This window comes from Dryobates pubescens, chromosome 10, assembly GCF_014839835.1.
Source record: "Dryobates pubescens isolate bDryPub1 chromosome 10, bDryPub1.pri, whole genome shotgun sequence".
NCBI classification, from domain to species: domain Eukaryota; kingdom Metazoa; phylum Chordata; class Aves; order Piciformes; family Picidae; genus Dryobates; species Dryobates pubescens.
The window spans coordinates 22,109,632-22,129,887 of record NC_071621.1 but is presented as its reverse complement, the minus strand read 5'-3'; the positions used below and the strand labels follow the sequence as shown (position 1 = coordinate 22,129,887).

Genomic DNA, 20,256 nt, shown 5'->3' with positions numbered 1-20,256 from the left:
AGGATTTTTTTTCAGGAGAACAATCTTGGTTTAGCAGGATGCAGTACAGAGACCGTTACACTTCTACCCAAAACCTTTCCTCTGATAAAACATGTTATCTTTGTGATTGTATCAAAGGGTGATTTAGACTGAGATCATGACTTTTTCCTCCTCAGAAGTTGGATTCACCTGTGATCTTGTTTTCTGAAACAGCCATTCTTGCCTTTGAAGTGAGGAAATGTGTTCTGGGCTGGTTCCTCTTGCTCCCACTCCCAGCCGCACTTGAAACGATGACCCTTTTTTTGAATGCACAGTCAGTATTCCTGTGGCACAATGCAGTCCTAATCACATAAAACAATACACATTGCTTCAGAAATCTTACTGCATGACAAATAACCACCTTCAAGTCGAGGAAACTCCATCTGAATGAACATGGATTAGCTTTGTTCTGCGCATACCGATCTCTCATCCCTGCTTTAGCTCTCATTTCTCCAAGGAGAAGCACCAAGCTGCAAGCGTCAGCCACTCAAACCCTGGGTAGGAAATGGCTTCACCCCAAGGCTCTGGGCACCTTCATGTTTCAGCAGGAGCCAAGAACTTTGAGAGGGGTGGGTCGGGAAGCGATGACGTACCTAGATAACCTAGCAGGGCGGACCCTGGGGGCAGGGGCCACATCCTCGGGTGAAATCCTGTCCCACTGAAGTTGATGGCAAAACTCCCACCAACTTCAATAGGGGCCAAATTCCACCCACTGTTACAGGTCCTTGTCTTTTATTTACAGTGCATTTTATGTTTATTACTTTTGTGCCCTGTCCAAATTTTTGTGCCTTGACTGTATTGTGTTTTCAAATAACAGAAAATATTCTTCCTCCTTCCTCCTCTTATCTAATGGTTAACATACCTATTATATCAGGTTGGTAGATTTCCTTCCCATTAACAAGGTTTTAAAAGGGGACACTCTTCAAAACAATCTCATAAGAAAATAAGCAATCTTGCATCTGGTTAACAGTAAAAGTAAACCATAACAGACATCTGTCCAGCTGAACATAAAACACCGTGTGTAAAAACAAGCTGACACGGCACCATTTTACATAAGCAGTACTATCACTTCCTAAACAGTTACAATTTGTTTCAGCTTCTGAAAAACCACTCCTTATCTGTTCCAAGGTTTTGCTGCCCTTGAGAATTTTCTTCTCTGATTTGGAAAAGAGCATAAAATTAAAGCTGATGGTGCAGAACAGGGAGTTTTCCCTGAAGAAAAGAAGAAAACCCAAGCCTGACCCTGATGCACACCCCGCAAAGTACTCAGGTACCTTGTCGGAGGAAACACAAGCAGAAATCCCTACTCAACATTGCCCCACATACACTTAAATCCATTTTGAAACATGGAAACCTCTACTGCCATCAGTACCCTTCTCTAACAGCAAAGTGATGGTCTGTGAACAGTCTTATTTTTCCCCAGAATACTTTTGGTCTTCAACAAATGCATCCCCTGGAGAGCTAGTAGTCTGCAGAACACTAAGCTTGTGCTTATGCCATGTTGGCACAGTTGGCAAACAATGTGGAATGGGTTTGGCCCTCTATTTTTAGTTCAAACATGCTCTCTGAACAAGCATGTAGGGATGACACCAGCTTTTTGATCAATAAACTGGTAACAAACTCATTTGGGAGCCCTTTCCAAAAGGCTGATTTTGCTACTTTCATCCTCAAGGCAGCGTCATTCACAGGAAAGTCCTACACAGAGAAAGAAGAGATGGAAAGCCTCAATTCCTACTACTGCCATCAGCATTACTGATACTTTTGGGATTCCTAGATGCAAAGAGGCTATGTTGTAAGGGACCACACCTGAATCGCTGAATGGTTTTTGAAGCATCACTCAGTAACACAATGAGGAAAAACAAGCCCCCAGTGTGGTCTACAACAGTATAAAGCAGGAATTCCTCTGAAACAAGTGATAGAGACAAGATGGCTACAGCAGATACTGAATTTTGTCCATTTGGCACAGGTGTCAAAGAACTATCTCAAGGTTTTCAGAAACAGAAGCAGAGGACATGCCATCAGACCTGGCATTGTCTCCAAAACTGTACTGGAGAAGGCAGGCAGGTTAGAGTGGACACGCTCGGGACAAGTGCTGAGCACTGACTCAGAAGCTGTGAAGCTGGGAGATAGCTCACCATAGCATTAGAAACGACAAGGAGTTCAAGCCAGAAGCCACCAAGAGAACTGTAATTCTTTACAACGGTTTCACTGTGTGTAAAGGGATGCTGTCCTGCTGCAGTACGCTAACCAGGCAGGGAATGCCTTGCCCACGTGCTGTTGAATGGTTCTCCTCTTGACTGTCACAACTTTTATTTTTGTTTAAATCTTTTTTTTTTTCACATGTATGCCTGGATCCCAATATGCACAGCAGAAATGTAATTGCCAATTCTGTCATTAAAAACCAAGTCAGCCACTAGCAAGGCATTTGCTACTCCAAAGAAGAAAGCTATCCAGTTAAACTGTGCATGCAACACAGACAAGGGTGCACATGCACATGGCTGTGCAGTGTATACAGAGGACAATCTCAATCACCATCTTAAAGACACACTGCCCATAAGAATGGGACCACATTACTCTCATCTGTTTAGCAGAGCTGCTTTAACAGCACAAGGGAGGTAGTGCTGGGGACCAGCCCTCTGTCACCAGTGGCTGGGAATGGTGCACGTTTCTGTTCTTCAAGCTCCTGGGTATCATGAACATTTCCAAGGCAGCATCTTCTGCTCTTCTCCAGGTATCTCATAGGCCTGGAGAATTTCTTCCACTGAAAAACAAGCAGTGAGGTGCTCTCTCTAATCCCTATGCCACTCACTTACCAGCAATCAGTTACTGAAAGGGGAACACTGAGTCCCACTGGACATGAAGAAGGCTCCAGGCTCCCAAGACTCACAGGCCTTGTGGGAATGGCAGGGCTTTCCAAACTGTCACAGTTACTGGCTGTGCCAAGGTCAGAAACTCCTCTCCTGTCCCAGGACAGCTTTTGAGAGGACAAGGATCATCCTTTTCTCCAAGCCCAGATAAGAAGTCTCAACTTCCCCAGAATATCAAAGCAGGCAAACTTCAATGTTTTGTCTCAGTACCTGCAGAAAAAAATCAGTCTGGGTTATTTGTGATGGTACATGGGTTATTTGTGATGATACATGAAACCCATTTTGAAATGAGTAGTGATTTTTGACCAAAATACAGGGCAGAGGTTTCTACTCTGAAAGGTCCAAGGGATAAATGTCATCCTCCCAAGATTTCAAGCTTCGAAACCCTCCAAAATGGAAGTTCAGTGATGCCTATTCTTCTCCACAAAGCTTCATCTCAACAGGTAAAAGGTTGGATAAGCATTAATTATCCTCCTTGGCAAGGGCAGAAACATATTAGGCTTAATTTGCAGTAAGGAATTTGACGTTACAATAGCTTTTCAACTGTGAGCGAAATGGAAGGCTGGGACACGATACAAGATAAGGAGTTTCTACTATTCAAGTGTGCAGGAATGGGTTAGAGAAATACCTGACAGACACAAACTGGATATAATGCATCCTGCCTCAAAACAGGGAAGACTCAGGTGCAGCCTCATGTTTGTTTTTGGCAGGGTTAAACCATGAAAACAGATGTTCCTCTGCCCAGGCAACTGCATATCAATCCTGTGGCTGCACCAGAATAACTACCTGGGAAATCATGCTGCAAACATCATCACTGAAATAAACCCAATGCTGCACCTACAACCAAACAAATGGCAAGCCACCACAGCCAGGAGCTGAGGCAGAGGAAAGGGATGGAACACCTTCCCACCCAAGAAGTACTCTCACTCAGGTAGGCCGTATCTCAGCCAGTGAGAAGTCCCCCAGCAGCTCCATACAACACCCAGCTATTTGGAGGAGGAGGAGAGCACCACATTTGCCATTCACAGCTCCTTGGGGATGAAAAAAGTTAAGGAGATGTCTTCCTGCCTAGGCAAGAAAGGGTGTCACACCTGCTTCATTACATGAATCACTGTTTTCTGATAAAAAAAGCATCTAATGAAAAGTCTCCCACCAGCTCTAGTACAGTCTCCTCAAATAGATCCTCAGCATGCCTTCAAATTAAACTTTGCGAGAAAATTGCTTGATTGAACTCCCTCAATTTGTCATAAAACCCAAGGGGATCTCCACCAATAATTAGACTTCCCAAATGAAAGCCTGAGACAGACTGCTGGGGATCTACTTGAAGTGACATATCGCCTGTAATCTTCCAGGGACTCAGCCTTGGTATCGAGCAGAACAAAGTGTGTGCTCTGAGAAACAGTATTAGGTAAGTGAGCCTCTGTCTTCTCAAACCCAGATTAAATGAAGACAAAGCTTTGCTTAGCCAAAACTCCCAGACATGCCATTTAGTATGCTCCAGCTATAGGCCTTGGACAACAGTCCTTGGAAAGAGGTGGGAAACGTTCCTTAGGAGATAAGGAAGGAAGTCAGATGGAGACAGAAGTTGGTTTGTTATTAAAACAGTAGTGGGGAAACAAACAAGTAAACAATGAAGAGCCTGAATCTTCACGTAAAACAACAAACATCATCTTGCACAGCCGTGGGAGATATCCCAAGAGCCAGACAGAAGGAAGGGGAAGACTTGCCCAAATACTACCATTTCACCAGGAGGAAGGGCACAGCCTAGTGGGGATTTCCACGTCTGGACAAGGGGCAGATCAAAGTGGGTATAATCAGTGGGTTTTGCTATGTCCCTGAGCAGCAGGGAGCAATTGGAGCTTAGCAGGTAGCCTGTGGTAAGCAGCTGGAGGCAAGACTGCCTTCCATTAATCCAGGAGTTCTGCTGATTTGAAGGCCATTCTCAGGGGTTTGCCCCACATGGAGCTCCAAGTCAGTCCTGCCAGTCCTGTACCCTGATGTGGCTGTGACTTGGTATAGTGGAATAATTAGGAAAAGCTTCCCTTTTCTGGAGAATCCAAGGTTAATTTCTAAATAAGCAAGCCAGTTGCATTCAGAAATGTATTACAACCTTCTGAAGGCACTTGCACAACTACAGGCCTAAAACTAAGCTTTCTGCAAATATGATTTACACCATGCCACAGAGGAGCTTAAGAGTGAAAGGAGCTGTTTGCCTTTTGACCCAGTATTCCCACATTCCAGCCATAATTCAAGGGCTGGGAAGGGATCAGCTCCTTCCAAGCCCCACGTGCTCATTACTGCAGGCACAAACAAGCACTTCACACCCCCCTCACTGATGTGTGCAGCCACATACTCTTGCACCTGAGAGGAAACTGTGTCTCTGCAGTTTCAGGGGTGGGTCTAATAGATAGCAATTCCCATGGGAGAGAGTTCTTCAGGAAGACCTTCCCCAAGAGATGATGTCCCAACTCAAGCGGTATTAAAAGCAAAGACTGAATGCTACTATCTGATCAAATTACTATTATCCCTTCACCACATACCCCATTGACTGGAGTCACTCAGCACTCAAAGGAGTCAACAGGGCATGACTCTGAGAGGCTAACCAATGCCCTAGCTGCCTGGGAACAGCAGGAAGCCCTAACTGAAGCAGTCCGGGCAGCCCAAACCAAGGCAGAGAGAGATGCTAAGCACCAATGGTGTGGCCACACTTCTAGTGTAGCTGGGGTACAGTGATGTCCCAGCTCCCTGACCATTAATGACTGCTCCCTCCCCTCCAGTCCATGATGCATGCCTCACCAGAGACTGCTGTTTTGGGATGGGAATTGGGCTGGGCAGGGCAGACATGGAGCCTGGCTGCCAGGACCACAGGATGTGTCGTCATCAGTGTAGTCTAGACAGACACCCACAGCAAAATGGGAGCTGAGGATAGTGCCAAGAGGTGCAGCAGAGCATGGAACTGTGTGAAGAAGAAAGAGAGGGGAAGGGGTAAAAGCCACCTGACACCCTACATTTGAGGCAGGGGGTAACTCCCCCCTGGGACTGCAGCTAGCACATTCAGAGATGATGGACACCACACTCACATCCCCACCTGCAAGGAAGCATCTGCTCCTTCACTTATCTCTCACCATGGCTGGGCAGCGGGCATGCCCAAGGCCAAATCATCCCAGCTATGACTGCCCATTCTGGCACTCCCAGCACAGCCAGAGTTACTACTTCATGCTGCTTCTAGGCCTTCATTGCATCATCTTCCCACCTTCCTCTCTCTTGCCAGGAAACTGCCCTCTGCAATATTCCTGGCCATCATGAGCAGAAAGGGCAGCTAAAACCAGACTTGTATTTAGGAATCGCAGTGATGCCAAGTTGGGTCTTTAGCAAACACTACAAGCAGTTTCCACGGTAGCCCCACCCATGCACTTGCCTGCTTGCTGGTAAAACTTCGGGCTGCACAAGTCTGCTTTCATTTCAGCGTCTGACCTAATCCTGCCTAGCTCTGCAGTTTGCCAGTCATGAACACCACCAGAGCTAGTAAAATACCCTTATCCTGAAGGGCAGGAGCACCCAATTAATAATTTTAAAAGGCATATTAAATGGGATTATTGGTCTGACTGTGGGAAAAAAACTTCAGTCTCAGAAGCGTTTTGCAAATAATCCCACAAGCCGTCACTGAAAAGACTTTGCAGCTCCTAAGCGCTGATGGATTTACAACAAAATGCCTCTGAAAACTGCATTCATTGCAGGCATTTAAGTCTGAAGTAAGTACAGAGGATGGTAAACAATACAAAGGTAATATTTGACCGGACTGATTGCAGGGTAACCAACGGTCACGTTTTCACACAGAGCTATCAGAGCCAAGGGCTGATATATTCTGCCTAAATAAACCTTATCAGAAAGGAGGTGCAACACTGATGTGGAACTCCATTTCATAGTAAGGTAGGTGTGGCGTGTGTTTGCTTTGAATAAATGCTCTTTTTTCAGACATGAGCTCACCATTCAACTCTGCCCTGCTCCTCAATGGCTGCACTGCAGGAAGAAAGAGGCACTGTCAATGCCTGGGCTGAGGTCTCAGGTTTGAGATGGGACCAACAGAGCCTCCTGGGCCCCCACAACTTGCTGCAGTGTGCAGGGCACTGTGAAGCCTGCAATGTCAGAAACACAGGTAGCTGGTAGTGCTCAGTGTTAAGTCAGTGCAGCCATAAGAGGCTGCTGTCTAAAAGCAGTTTTATCTCCATCTAACCCAAGTGTTCAGGACTGCACAACTGTTGATGGGGAAGGGCTGTACTAAAGGGCTGTCCAAACACAGCCGGTGTCATATTTATCTCAGACGCTTTCTCATAGTATGACAAAAGACTGCCCACCCCTGTCTGGGATAGAATCAAAGCCTGCTGAAGGTTGGTTTTATTGTTTGTTTTGTTGTGTTGTTTTTTTCCCCTCAAAAAATAAAAGCCAAGATGACACCCACAGGATGACCTAGGAGCAAGACCACAAACTGCGCATTTCAGGTCCCACTGCTGATGGTGCCACACAGAGGGAACGTGCATCCCTTCAGGACAGGGCCTCCACACAAGCCCAAAGAAGGATTTGCACAGAAAGCTTGCAACTACCACTACCATACATCCTTGCTGGGGGAGCAGCAAGAGCAGAGTCAATACAGAAGTACCAGTAGGTAAGAAATGCAACAGGTTGGCAGGCTTCGCCGAACCTCTTCTGTGAGGCCACTACAAAATACAGTGTGGACACAGCCCCCTTTGCATAAGAAGAGGCATATATGACCTTTGAGCCAGACTTACAGTTATGTTTGCTGTATGTACAGCAAAAAAAAAAAGTCTGCTTTCAACTCACACATCTCCATGACAGGAGCTTGTTCTGGCTTGCTTGGAAGCGCAAGAAGAGATCAACTCTCATGAGCAAAAACCCTTGTCATTCAACACCATCAGCCTACTAATTGTCTAATTTGTAAGGTAAAATCTTACTCAGATTTCTCATTCTATTGAAATTGTCACCTGCACCCCCTTGTTCCTCACACAGAAGCCTGTTCTGATCCAAAATCAGCACCTGCACCCCACTGACAGCAGTAAGTGAAGCCACCCAGGACACACTTCTGTTAAGGGATCCAGAGAAGGGCAACAAGGCTGGTGAGAGGCCTTGAGCACAAGCCCTATGAGGAGAGGCTGAGGGAGCTGGGGTTGCTTAGCCTGGAGAAGAGGAAGCTCAGGGCAGACCTCACTGCTCTCTACAACTACCTGAAGGGAGGTTGTAGCCAGGAGGGGGTTGGTCTCTTCTCCCAGGCAATCAGCACCAGAACAAGAGGATACAGTCTCAAGCTGCACCAGGGGAGGTTCAGACTGGAAGTTAGGAGGAAATTCTACACAGAGAGAGTGATTGCACATTGGAATGGGCTGCCCAGGGTGGTGGTGGAGACACCATCATTGGAGGTGTTTAGGGGGAGAATGGGTGGCGTGCTTGGTGCCATGGTTTAGTTGATTGGGTGGTGTTGGATGATAGGTTGGACACAATGATCTTGAAGGTCTCCTCCAACCTGGTTTATTCTATTCTATTCTATACAGCTATCCTTAAAATTTGTTTTGACTCTATCAGGAAGACTACTGTGTTTGGGGTAAGAATGCACTTCAGCAAACATCCAGTCTGACAACACATGATAAAAACTTTACTGTATTTTTCCACATCATCATTTGGCATCAAAGGAAATCACTCTTCATTATATTTACAGGGCTGGGGGGTGTATGCAGAGACCTAAATATGACAGTCTCTGAGAGATGTTGCATTATACATTTCAACTTACCTCTCTTGAGCACATACAGTGCCATCTCTCCCCATGTCACTTATCTAGAGCAAGAAACTTTGAAGTATAATAAGCTCTGCTGCTGCTAGGGTCTTTGAGTGACAGCAGGAAGAAAACAAGCTACTGGTTCTAAGTATTCTCCTTAGTTCTACTGCATGGGGACTTGGTGGGGGGGTAAACAAAAAAGAAGAAAAAAAGTTATTTTAAAGCAAATTAATGTATGGAACAAATGATAATTCTCCCCCAAGGGTCTGAAAAGCAGCATGAATAGCAAAGAGCTGCTGTTGTGGTTTTGATGGTGCTCTGCACCACACTGTTCTGATCTCCAGGTATTTCCCTCGAAGGAAAAAGCAGGTTCAAAAGAACTCTAATATCTCTGATAGTTTAACTGGAGCAGCCAAAGCTTAAGTGTGGCTTCAACGCTCATAGGTGCTTCCTTGAAGGATATCCCTGTGTTTTTCCACATGCCAACTAGGTTATGAGGGGCAGAATTCCTCTCAGATAGCTTTAACCAACCTCAAACCAGATGTTTGGGCTTCGTGTATCATCACACCCCTCTCCATAACAAAAGGGTAGAGACAAGCACCTCCAAATACAAATTAATCCCTTCAGAAGAGAGATGGGAGAAATGACCCTCCAGAAACACCTGCCTTCCCTAACTACTGGTCAAGACTCTAGCAGGTTGGACTCGATGATCTTTGAGGTCTCTTCCAACCTTAGTGATACTGAAAGACCTACTGAAAACTCCACCAGGAACTTGGACTGCTCCTCAAGACAGAAAATAGTTGTGAATCTAGAGCCAGCAGAAGCAAAACCACCTTGACAATGTCTGACCTGTTTTTCTGTAGGCAGTCTCTGAACAGTTTTCAGGGCTTTAATAACTCAGAAGTCCACTTCCCTCACAAGAACAGTTACTCCTCCTAACACTTGTGTCCCTCAAAAATTAGAAGGCTTTCTGAACAAAGCTTTGGATTCCAGGACTGCCTGAGCACTGACCTCAGTGCCTTCAAAGCGAAGCACAAATGTTTTGTTTCTGCTCTTCTCTAGCTGCTTAACTGCTATGCTCTTCATTCTATTGCTTGTGTTGGTGCCTTTCCTGAACTGAAAAGATGCTAGAGGCCAAGTTCCCTCTCTAATTTCATGTAAGTTCTTATTTCCAAAATCTCAACAAACACCTGTTGTTCTTCTACTTCAAGATGTGGCATCTCCACCCTAATCCATCATTCAGCTGATGAATTCTGGGTGTTGCACTTTCTTCTTGGTCAGGGTGCCAGAACACTTTGCTCCTTTCTTTCAGCAAACTGCACAGCCTAAAAAGGTCCTGCCTAATGCTCCTGTGGTCAGCGTGGGTGGATATTCAGTGGTGGGGCACCTCTGAACTTCAAACCTGTATCACCAAAGTTGAGGTAGTGATTTTAAGACAAGACTTTCAAAAACCTGCTTTGATCACTTTCCATACAATATTCAATGTGTCTCTTTTTTTAGTGGGTTGCTGAAACAGTGGTGGACAAGATAAGTTTCTCAGTTACATGACAGTTTTTTCTGCAGTGACAATTACATTATACATTCATTGCCAGTATCTCTGAACAGCCACATCATTCTTTTTGCAAACAACTTGCAAAACAAAACCCTTCTGTTGTTGCTGTAGGTAAACCAAAAATATGGATAGGTTGATGATGGATGGACCATTAGATGGATAAAAAACTGGCTTGATGGTCACACCCAAAGGGTGGCTGTTAATGGGTCCATGTCCCAGTGGAGGCCAGTGACAAGTGGAGTCCCTCAGGGAGCAGTACTGGAACCATTCTTGTTCCATATCCTTGTCGGTGACATGGACAGTGGCATTGAATGCACCCTCAGCAAGTTTGCTGATGACACCAAGCTGTGTGGTGCAGCAGACACACTGGAGGGAAGGGATGCCATCCAGAGGGACCTTGACAGGCTGAAGAGGTGGGCCCATGACAACTTCATGAGGTTCAACAAGACCAAGTGCAAGGTCCTGCACCTGCATCAGGGCAATCCCAAGCATCGATATAGGCTGAGCAGTGACTGGCTTGAGAGCAGTCCTGAAGAAAAGGACTTGGGGGTGCTGGTGGATGAGAAGCTCAACATGAGCCACCAGTGTGCACTTGCAGCTCAGAGATCCAATCATATCCTGGACTGCATCAAGACAAGCATAGCCATCAGGTCGAGGGAAGTGATTCTCCCTCTCTACTCCGCTCTGGTGAGACCCCACCTGGAGAAGACCTTATTGTGGCCTTCCAGTATTGGAAGGGGGCCTATAAGAAAGCTGGTGAGGGACTTTTTAGGGTGTCAGGTAATGATAGGACTAGGGGGAATGGAAAAAAAATAGAAATAGGTATATTCATATTGGATGTTAGGAAGAAGTTCTTCCCCATGAGTGTGGTGAGACACTGGCACAGGTTGCCCAGGGGCATGCTAGAAGTCCCATTCCTGGAGGTTTTTAAGGCCAGGCTGGATGTGGCTCTGAGCAACCTGATCTAGTGTGAGGTGTCCCTGCCCACGGCAGGGCGGCTGGAACTAGATGATCCTTAAGGTTCCTTCTAACCTTAAGGATTCTATGATTCTATTTTGCTGTATTTTTCCTAATGGCCTGCTCTCAGCTTTTGGAAGATATAAGCACACAAAGCAGTCTGATGCACAGATTGTCCCTGCAAAGACAGACAAAGAATAAAAATCTTCACAATGCATGTTATAGGTCACTCTGGGTTGTGAACATTTTTGAAAGAAAAAAATAACTAGCACAGCATACAGCAGCAGCCTTTGCTTGGGTCATCAAACAGCTCTTAGGCAGTATGCAACCCTGAGTGAAGTTTCATCAGCAATCCAGGGATGAAAGACTACACTCTGGTTACCTGAGCAGACTAACCTCCTCTGGGGTATTTTCTGAAGATACACTACATTATTTACTTTGCTATCTGGAAGTGCTTTATAAAAGGGTCACTTTAAAAATATAACCTAGTTCTACAAACTCAACTTTGGTTTTCCAGCAAGTTTAAGAAGAGTTGAAGAGCTCTGTCTCAGCTTAAAGAAAATGTTCATTAATCAAATCACAGTAATTTCTGGCACAGTAAGACTAAGAGGTGAATCTGCTTTACGTGATCCCCAAAGGTCCCTTCCAATTAGAAGTTAGTAGGACAGTTCCTGCAACTCCTGGGCACACAAAAAACCTGAATCCCTGCAAAAACAAAAAAGTTTTCTGAACTGTTTTTCAATTCAGAAAAAACAAACAGACAAACCAAAACAAAAACCACAGACACTCACAAACATACTTGAAAGAAAAAAATCTCACACTATTTTCTTTTGGCAACTCCGAAATAAGGCACTTCTGTATCAGATACCACCCATGAGATTTATGACTCACCACTCTGGTGGTCTCCAGCAGAGTTATGGACCCTGGCAAGAGCAGCAGCTGCTGATTCACCACCAAGGCAAGGTCGGTCAGACCAGTGCTGCCAGGGTAAGCAGGGTCCTAAGGCTTCCACAAACTGCAGTGGGAAGGTGCAGGGGCTCCTGATCCTTGACACCCTAAACTGCCCAGAAACCACAGGCAGTTTTCAAGAATTCTGTAGTTGGGGCATCATCACAGGGTAGGGTTAGCCTCTATTTTGTTTTACCAACAGCTATGATTTCCCCTTCTGTAGGTGTCAGTTGATACTGCAGCAACAGCACTGTGGAGTGCTCAAACGACAGAACATACCCACCCATAGCGCAAACAGCTACAACTCTTCCTAAAGCCACTGAGGAATCTGAAAACCTCACAAGTTCATTGAGAAAGACATTTATAGTGCAGACTTTTACATGAGCTAATCTCCCAGTGCCTCCTTTTATAGTCAGTGGAAAGCAGCTTTCAAGTCTCAACTCATCTGCTTCAGCAAACTGGGCTGAGATGAATCACACCCCAAGAACGTTCACCCCTCCCCTGGCTGACCGTTACTGGGAGTCAGAGCCGCCTGCCTTCGACATAGATGACTCCATTCCACCCGATGAATGCTACCTTAAACACCGTTCAGCAAATGACAGCGTTGCAAGGCTTTTGGCCTTAGGGTAAAAACTGATGAGGATATAGCAGGAAATGGCAAACACCCCAGGATACTGGCAAATGCGGTGGCATGGACTGCAGAGAAGATCTACCCCAGGTTAATAACTCTGGGTCAGCAGTTGACCCCTACCAACTCTGCCCATGAGCTGAACTAGTTCTCCACACTGCCCAGCCTCCTGGTTCTGTTGCTTGAGGCCTCTATTTTCTAGACATACCTGGCTAAGTCAGAGAGATGACTTAGCTTATTGTTCAGGAGAGGCAAAGGGGCTCTGTCTGCCACATCCCCATCTGTCCCTCGGCACCACAGTATCTCAGCCAATAAACTCTGCCAGGATCAAGCCAGCATGCACCAGACACACGTGCAGGAAAAATAAATAACCCTCTCTTCCTCCTATTCCTCACTCCATGCATGCAGTTATCTTTTGAAATTATAGATGTCAAAAATAAGAGAAGACAATGAAAGTAACCACTTTGTTTTCTACTCTCTGAAAGATGGGTTACAACTAGAAATGACATTTCTGAGGAACCACTGCAGTCTCATTAACCCGTCAGGGACACCTTTGGATATCCCTTCCAGCCTGGACCATTCTATGATCAAGGGTAATTGCAACAAGATACCTGTCCTCCTTAACCCAAGCAATAATTCTCACTCTCTTCTTTCCCATCTGAGATTAAACAACTACCGCTACAGCTTCTCGTCCTCCCTCTCGCACAGCCCAGACCATGAATTGCACTCAACAACAGCTGGACCGGTACACACCACTCACGCTGTCACACAGCCTTAAGCAGAGATAGAGCCCAGGTACAACACTGTATGGGGATGAGCCCTACCTGAAATCTAGCAGAGGATTACACAGGAAACAAGACTTTAAAAAATAAGAGGGAGTAGCAAAGGTGTTAACAAAATCTGGAACTGGTTACTCCAATTACTAGTTAAAGAGTTACAAGTCTTTTATCTAAGTTAACTCCTTCTGTATAGCAAAGCCTTCCATCTCCCCAGGGAGTCAAGAGCATATTTCATCAGTGCAATTACCCACGACTCGCCCACACTCACAAATGAGCTGCTTGAGTAAGAAGCCTCACTGGCCTCAGGGTTACCACTCAAAGCAACAAGTGCCTTCTGAACACATCTCCTCACCAATAAGCGCAAGCCTACAAGCAGCGAGGCTTATAACCACACATCCCAGCAAGGCAGCATAAACTGGGGACTAAACACCCGGCCGTTTTCCTGCTCAGGAAACGGGTTTATTTTGAAGCCAGTTTGAGCATCTAAGGCAGACTGTGCTGTGGGGCACAGTCAGTCTTCCTCCTCCAGATCACTTAAAATACAACACACTCAAAGTACTTTAAAGGAAAACCACTCTTGAGGGTTGCCGAGATCAATGGGCTTGCTCCTTCTCTGTCAACATCTGCAGCTATGCAGTCTGGACAATTACACTTTTTTTGCATTATATGGAAATTCTGTCTTAAAAGCATTTTGGCTGCCTGCTGAAGGCAACAGAAGTCCACAAAGTACCTGATCAGAAAGGTGAAGTTTCTGCCTCTTCTCTTCACATGTTCATTGTCTTTGCCTCTGACATGGAGACAGAGGCTGACAAGCGTCACTGAGTCAGCTGTCTTGCTGCAGGGAGTCCTGCACAGCACCTGCATGTGTGACTGTCTTCCCCGCTTGTCCCCATGGCTTATTGAAGGCCACAGAAGCAGAGAGAGGGAGGCAGGGCACCCACGCTTGTCCTGATCTTGGACATCACCACTAGATTGTTGTTCAGGTGTAAAGTTAACATTTGCAAATGATCACGCATTCAACGTGCAGGTGAACTCATCGGGCAACTCAGCTAAAAGACGGCTAACTCATAAAGCTGCGGCCCCGTGATCCCCTCGGGTCTTCTGCAGCCCGTGAAATTTTTAGTCCTGGAAATACCTTTTTGTCCTGAGTCCATACAGTACAATACCCTGATCCAAAATTAAGGCTTCCAGCAGCCAACAACACAACTAACTAACATTTCTGTACATAGTCCCAATCTTCCTGCCAAGCCTTCGCCACATTTATATAATCCCTCTTGAGGTTTTTTTAATGGGTTTAATCCCCTACCATGTCTGCCGCACACATTCACATGAGCATGTATAAAAGAAGAAATCTGTTGGTCAGGTCGGCTGCCTGCAAAACGTTGACAAACAAAACTGAAACAAGCCCCTGTCCCCCTCACAAGCACAGGTTCAGGAACTGCAACCAGCCACAACTCGCAGGGCATGGGGCTGACTCGGGCACTGCAAACGACACCCACATTCTCCGTAAATTCTCTGCCTCTTTGACAGTTTGAAAGAGGATGCAAAGCCCAGCACAGTGGTGATTCAGGAGCTATCCTGGACATGGGAAGAGCATCAGAGAAACGGTCCAGGGCTTCTCCTTGACAAGTGGGCCTTCGCGTCTTAGCGAAGCATACTCTCCGTGGCGCTGCTGCAGAGCAAACGTCAGCACGAAAACGGCTTGAGCTGGGCAGCACGCATACACTTACATAAGTTTCCCAACTCTTTCCCGGATTGCGGCTTGCTGTGAAAGAGAGAAAGCGTGGCTGGAGGCTGACGCAGGGGCCACACGCTCCGGGAGCCGATCACGGCAGAGCCCATCCCCGCACCAAGCAAAGGCCCTTCCCGCCGGGCGCTGCGGAGGATCCCATTCTTAGCAAAGGGGCTGGGACACCGTTCCGCTAGCAGGGGGTCGGGGAGAGCCAAGGGGGAGGCGAGGAACGGTTCCCAGCGGAGCTCAGGCAGAGACTTGCCGGGGACCGCCACCGTAAGGAAGCCACGGAGAGAAAACGGGGGGGCGGCTGTTTTGGCGGGAGGCGAGCCCTCCGCGCCACCCTGCTAGTATCACGCAAAATGGACGCCCCGGCGTGGCCGGGGCCGCTGCCACCACCCGCGGCCCCAGCCCGTTCCGCCCGCCGTAGGGCAGCTTCGCGCCCCGCACTCACTCACCCGCGCCGATGGGCAGCTCGGCACCGGCGGGCTCAGGCGGGAAGCGAGGCAGCACGGCGGGCAACAGCAGCCCCACGCTCGCTTTACAACACGCTTCCGCTGTTCAATGAATGAGAGGCGGGTGGTGGGCGAGGCCGCCGCAGTCCTTCCGGGACAGCCTTCGGAACTCAAGAGGAGGTCGGGCCCGGTAAGAGCGGCAGCTCCCCGTGGGGCAGAATGCGTATCACCAGACGGGATGTGGGGTGACAGCTCGGAAACATCCAGGTTTAAGGACATACCCGGACAACCGCGTGGATGCGGTGTGTCCAAGAGACAGGGAGGTCACCTCCGCGGAGCAAGAAGGAGCTTATTCCTCAAAGACGGGTTACAGGCAAACAGTTCGTACCATTAGTTCAGTTTGGACAGAAAACTGTTTCCCACCCTCTCCCTCCCCCGTCACCCGTCCTGTCTCCCCGCGTCCCCAGGCTCTATGGGAATGAGATCTGAGGGGCTGGGTTGGACTGAACCCTCTGTTCAGTCCTGGTGTGCACCGTGTTCTGATTACCTGCTGCAGAACATGGCTGACCGAGTGATGCAGGGATTAAATGAATGCAGCAGATAAAGGTGGACAGCGGTGGATTTGGATTAGGGTTTTGACGTTGCCTCCCATAAACCACCATGCCCCTAAACAAGGAATTACACTGCTGATGAAATCGGCCATGACTGCCCCCAAGGCTCGGTCAAACAGCCAAAAAGAGCCGTGGATGTTGGAAAGGGTACAGCATGGTGTCTGTATTGGGCTTGGTTAAATCTCATTTCCATTTGTAAAGTCCATGGTAAGACCAGCTATGGGAAAACTTTTCACTTGTGCCTGAGGATGAGACAGCACATCAACACGGATCTTGAGGAGACTGTCCAAAATAAAGTGGCATTCTAGAAGGGAGGAGAATGACAGTTTATGAAAGAAAACTAAATAAGCAGTGGGAAACAGCTGGCTGAGAAGCCAGTTAGAAAAAGAATTTGCATGTGATTACTGCATGACACTAATGCAAAAAAACCCCAAAACAACCAACCAACCAATAAAGATCAAACAAACCACCCAAGAACCAAACAACTCTGTCTTTCTTGTGAAGCATCTTAATGGAAATGTATGTAGGATGTAGACAGGAATTACGAAGCTGTGATCAATACTGCTGAAACCGCAGCTGGAGTACTCTGCTTATTTTGACATTTAACTATAAAGAAATACACCTACTTGGGGGGGGGGGGGAAGGCTGATAAGAAACACATTAATGAAAAGGTGAAGGAATTGTTTTTCTTTTCCAGAACAAAGGTGGAACAGCAGAACAGTCCTTCAATGAATAAGCAGGCAAAGGCATAAACAATAAACCAATTGTTTAATGTCAATAATAACTGCACCACATGCGTTAATGATTGCCCACTGGAAAGGCTAGGGCACATTTTGAGTTTTGAATTCACAACATTTCCTTGTTCATTTTAATCTCTGGTACCCAAGAATGGCATTATTCCCTGTGGTCTCTGCTTTCCTGGACCTAACTGCTGTGATCATCCAGATGAGCACAGACAAAGGACAGGCTGCAGATGTGGCATAGACTGGTCGTGTCTAATGGTAAGGCTGTGTGTGTCTTTGCTCTGAATGAGGTGGTCCCTCCCAGTTCCCACAGCATTTGAATCTTCCTGGAAGCTGGCAGGTGTTCTTTCATAAATGGTCATCTTGGCATGCCTGGCAGGAGTCCTCCTAGGTGCCACTCAGTTGGTATTTGCCACCTGTGACAGAAGCTTCTGTACTGAAGGCTCCACAATGCTGGTTGCAGAGAATGTACACTGCAGCAGAGAGTGCATGGGCTGGAGGGCCCACCCTTGGACCTCCCAGTCCTGTCTGGGGATGTATGCTATGTTTAAGAAAAATGATGCTCAGCCTGGACATTACAGTCACCTTTATGTTTGTAACTAACGGTATGTCTACTGATGTGTCCTCGAGACAGGTAAGGTAGTTTTAAAATGCACCTTATTGAAATGTACAGAATAAATCCAATGAACCCTGATGAGCTGTTTATCTGTCCCTTTTCCTTCTCCTGCTTGGTTGTGGGAGTAACTTGCTCATTCCCAAGTTACTCTGCTTTACAATAAAAAGCACAGGCAAATAAAATTATTGAAGGATAGTTACGGACAAGTATTTCCATTTCAGTGGGAGGATCTTCTTTCCTGCTTTGGCCAGAGTGATATTCTCATGTTTCTTTCCTCTTTTTTTTTTTTCCTTTGGTCTGCTTGTGCTGTGATGAGTTCAGTACTAGTCTGGGGACCTGGGAATCAAAGGAGATGCATCAATCAAAACGGATGCAACGAAAGCTGGGACAAAAAGTCACCTTTAAATCAGACGGTGGTAGATTTCAAAATCCCTTCAGACAAATTTTATTCCTGCAGTACTGGAAACAAGGCGAGATGGGACTGCCAAGAATGGAGTGGCCCCACACTTAACAACAGTGAAATGGCAAGGAGAAGTGGGCTCCATGTATTTTTCATAATATTATTGTAACTCTAAAGAGACGCCTTGGAATGCTCTTGGCCAAAGCCGCGGGAGGTGGTGGTGTAACACAAGGGGTTTTGTATTCATTTACAGCTGATTTTTATCTGAAGCCACCACCCTCAATCCCACCCTTTTCTCTGTAATCTTTTCTTAAAATAGCCAGCTAATATCCTGTCCCCGCTTTGGGTTAGTCTCATTCTTAACAAAGTTGTTCTGTCACCTGCTAATATGCTTGGGTTAGTTTCTCATTCATCTTGTCTCTCTTCTTTATCTTTTTTTCCCATTCGGATTTAATGGGTGTAGCAAACTTCCTCCAGAATATTGTGTTTATTTGGGGGGAAGCAGGCCATGATATTATTGGAAATTATTAGCTTAGTTCCTGTGTTTTTTGCTCTCTGAAAGAGCCAGAGATAAAAAAGACTTTTGTACTTTTTGCTCTTGAAAAAATCGTTGTTTCTGGCAAAGCCATTTATCCTTTTCCAACCTGTGACATGGTATCACTCACAAGCAAATCATGGAAAGGCTGCATCCAGGTATGCCAGAGGATACTGGGAAATTTTCTAGGGAAAACCACAGTGTCTGCAACATACGTTGTCGTTTTGGCTTTGTACATTTATTTAAATGTTGAGGAATAGGTTGGATCCAAATGGACTTTTCATGTGTTGCTAAACAGGTGGTTTAGTTTTCATGTTCAGGGAATTTTGCTGAGTTTTTTAGTGAAATCTGAAGAATATTTAAAACCCATAAAAAATAAATCCTCAGAAATAAAGTATTTGACACCATAGAGCTGTAGAGCTGTATCATAGTTGACCACAGTCTTACTGTTGACATCCTATAAGCTATGTTACACTTGGCAGATTCATCACATCTCATGGGCACAGCAAGAAACTTTAGCAGATCACCTCCTGGACCCCATTGTTGTGTAGCTGAGCCTGTATGTAGCGCACTCATTGATAGGACAGGACCAGATTTTTTTCCCCTTGCACCAAGTACAGCTGGTTCCTGGCAAGCCATGTCCCATGGAAGAAGGATCCTCACCCTAGAAGGACCTTAATCACAACCTGTTGTGGCACTTGTCACTCTCTTCTTATGGGTGCTGAAGACAAAGGTATCTGAGAAGGTCCATGTGACCTTTCCTGAGAATATATCAGAGTCTTCATTTATGTGTAAGTAAGAGACACCTCTGACTCAGCTAACTCAATGTAAAGAACCCACAGAGTGGTTTTCAACCTGAATTTCCAGCTCTGATTACGGTGGGATCCATTCCACTTGACCAAGCCTTTGTCGTGCTCCTTGTTAGTGGAAACCATCTTACTCCAGGGTTGGGGAAGAACTAAATCCTATAATATATTTTTCTGAGGAAAAGAAGAGCAATTATAATTCCTATGATTTATTTAAAGTTAGGATTCAAGTGTAGCCAAAAGCTGGCAGGTTTTTTTCCCCTTGTAAATAACAGTAGAGCCAGGCAAGAAGCATCCAAAAGTTCATCCTCAGAAATGAAGCATTTCTTCAGTGAGAGTCACCCACAAGATTCAAAATACTGGTTCAAGTCACCCTCACATAGACCTATGGATCTTCTGTATCTCAAAAAAAACCCAAACAAACCCAAACATTAATGAATTAATTACAAGTGAAAGGGAGATTGTAAAGATTTTGTTTGTATATCTCAAAACCTAACTCAATTTCACCCCAGAATTACACACAGGAAAAAATTTAGGTTGACCAAAACTCTGTTTTAGGATGAACTAAATTATTCCAATCACAGAAAGTCCTTCCAGGTCCAGTTTGTCTTCTCATCTACAATGGTACCCTGACAAATTTCATCTGATTTGGACAGAAAAAACAGTGTAATCCCCTCACTGTCTGCTCACAGGGTACATCCAAATGCTTTGATTTCCCCACTCCCTCTCCACAGGTACAACTACCAGACAAGAGAAGCAGAAGGAAAGGTTGCTTTGTGGTTTACAGGTATGCAACAGTATTTACAGTGTGTGTGTGTGAAGGT

General features: G+C 46.0%; 1 protein-coding gene across 2 annotated transcripts in view; it reads right to left on the bottom strand.

Annotated features, from left to right (window-relative positions):
- Positions 1 to 15,790, bottom strand: part of SLC7A1 (solute carrier family 7 member 1) — a 43,599-nt gene extending 27,809 nt beyond the window's left edge. The window contains exons 1-2 of one of the 2 annotated variants that reach the window (XM_054164502.1): positions 15,725 to 15,741; positions 2,832 to 3,095 (exon numbers count right to left, since the gene is read on the bottom strand). The gene's annotated coding sequence lies outside the window, so the exon portion shown is untranslated. Of the gene's footprint in view, positions 1 to 2,831; positions 3,096 to 15,724 lie in introns of both variants that reach the window. The other variant, XM_054164501.1, reaches the window with a different exon arrangement.
- Between the last annotated feature and the right edge of the window lie 4,466 nt (positions 15,791 to 20,256).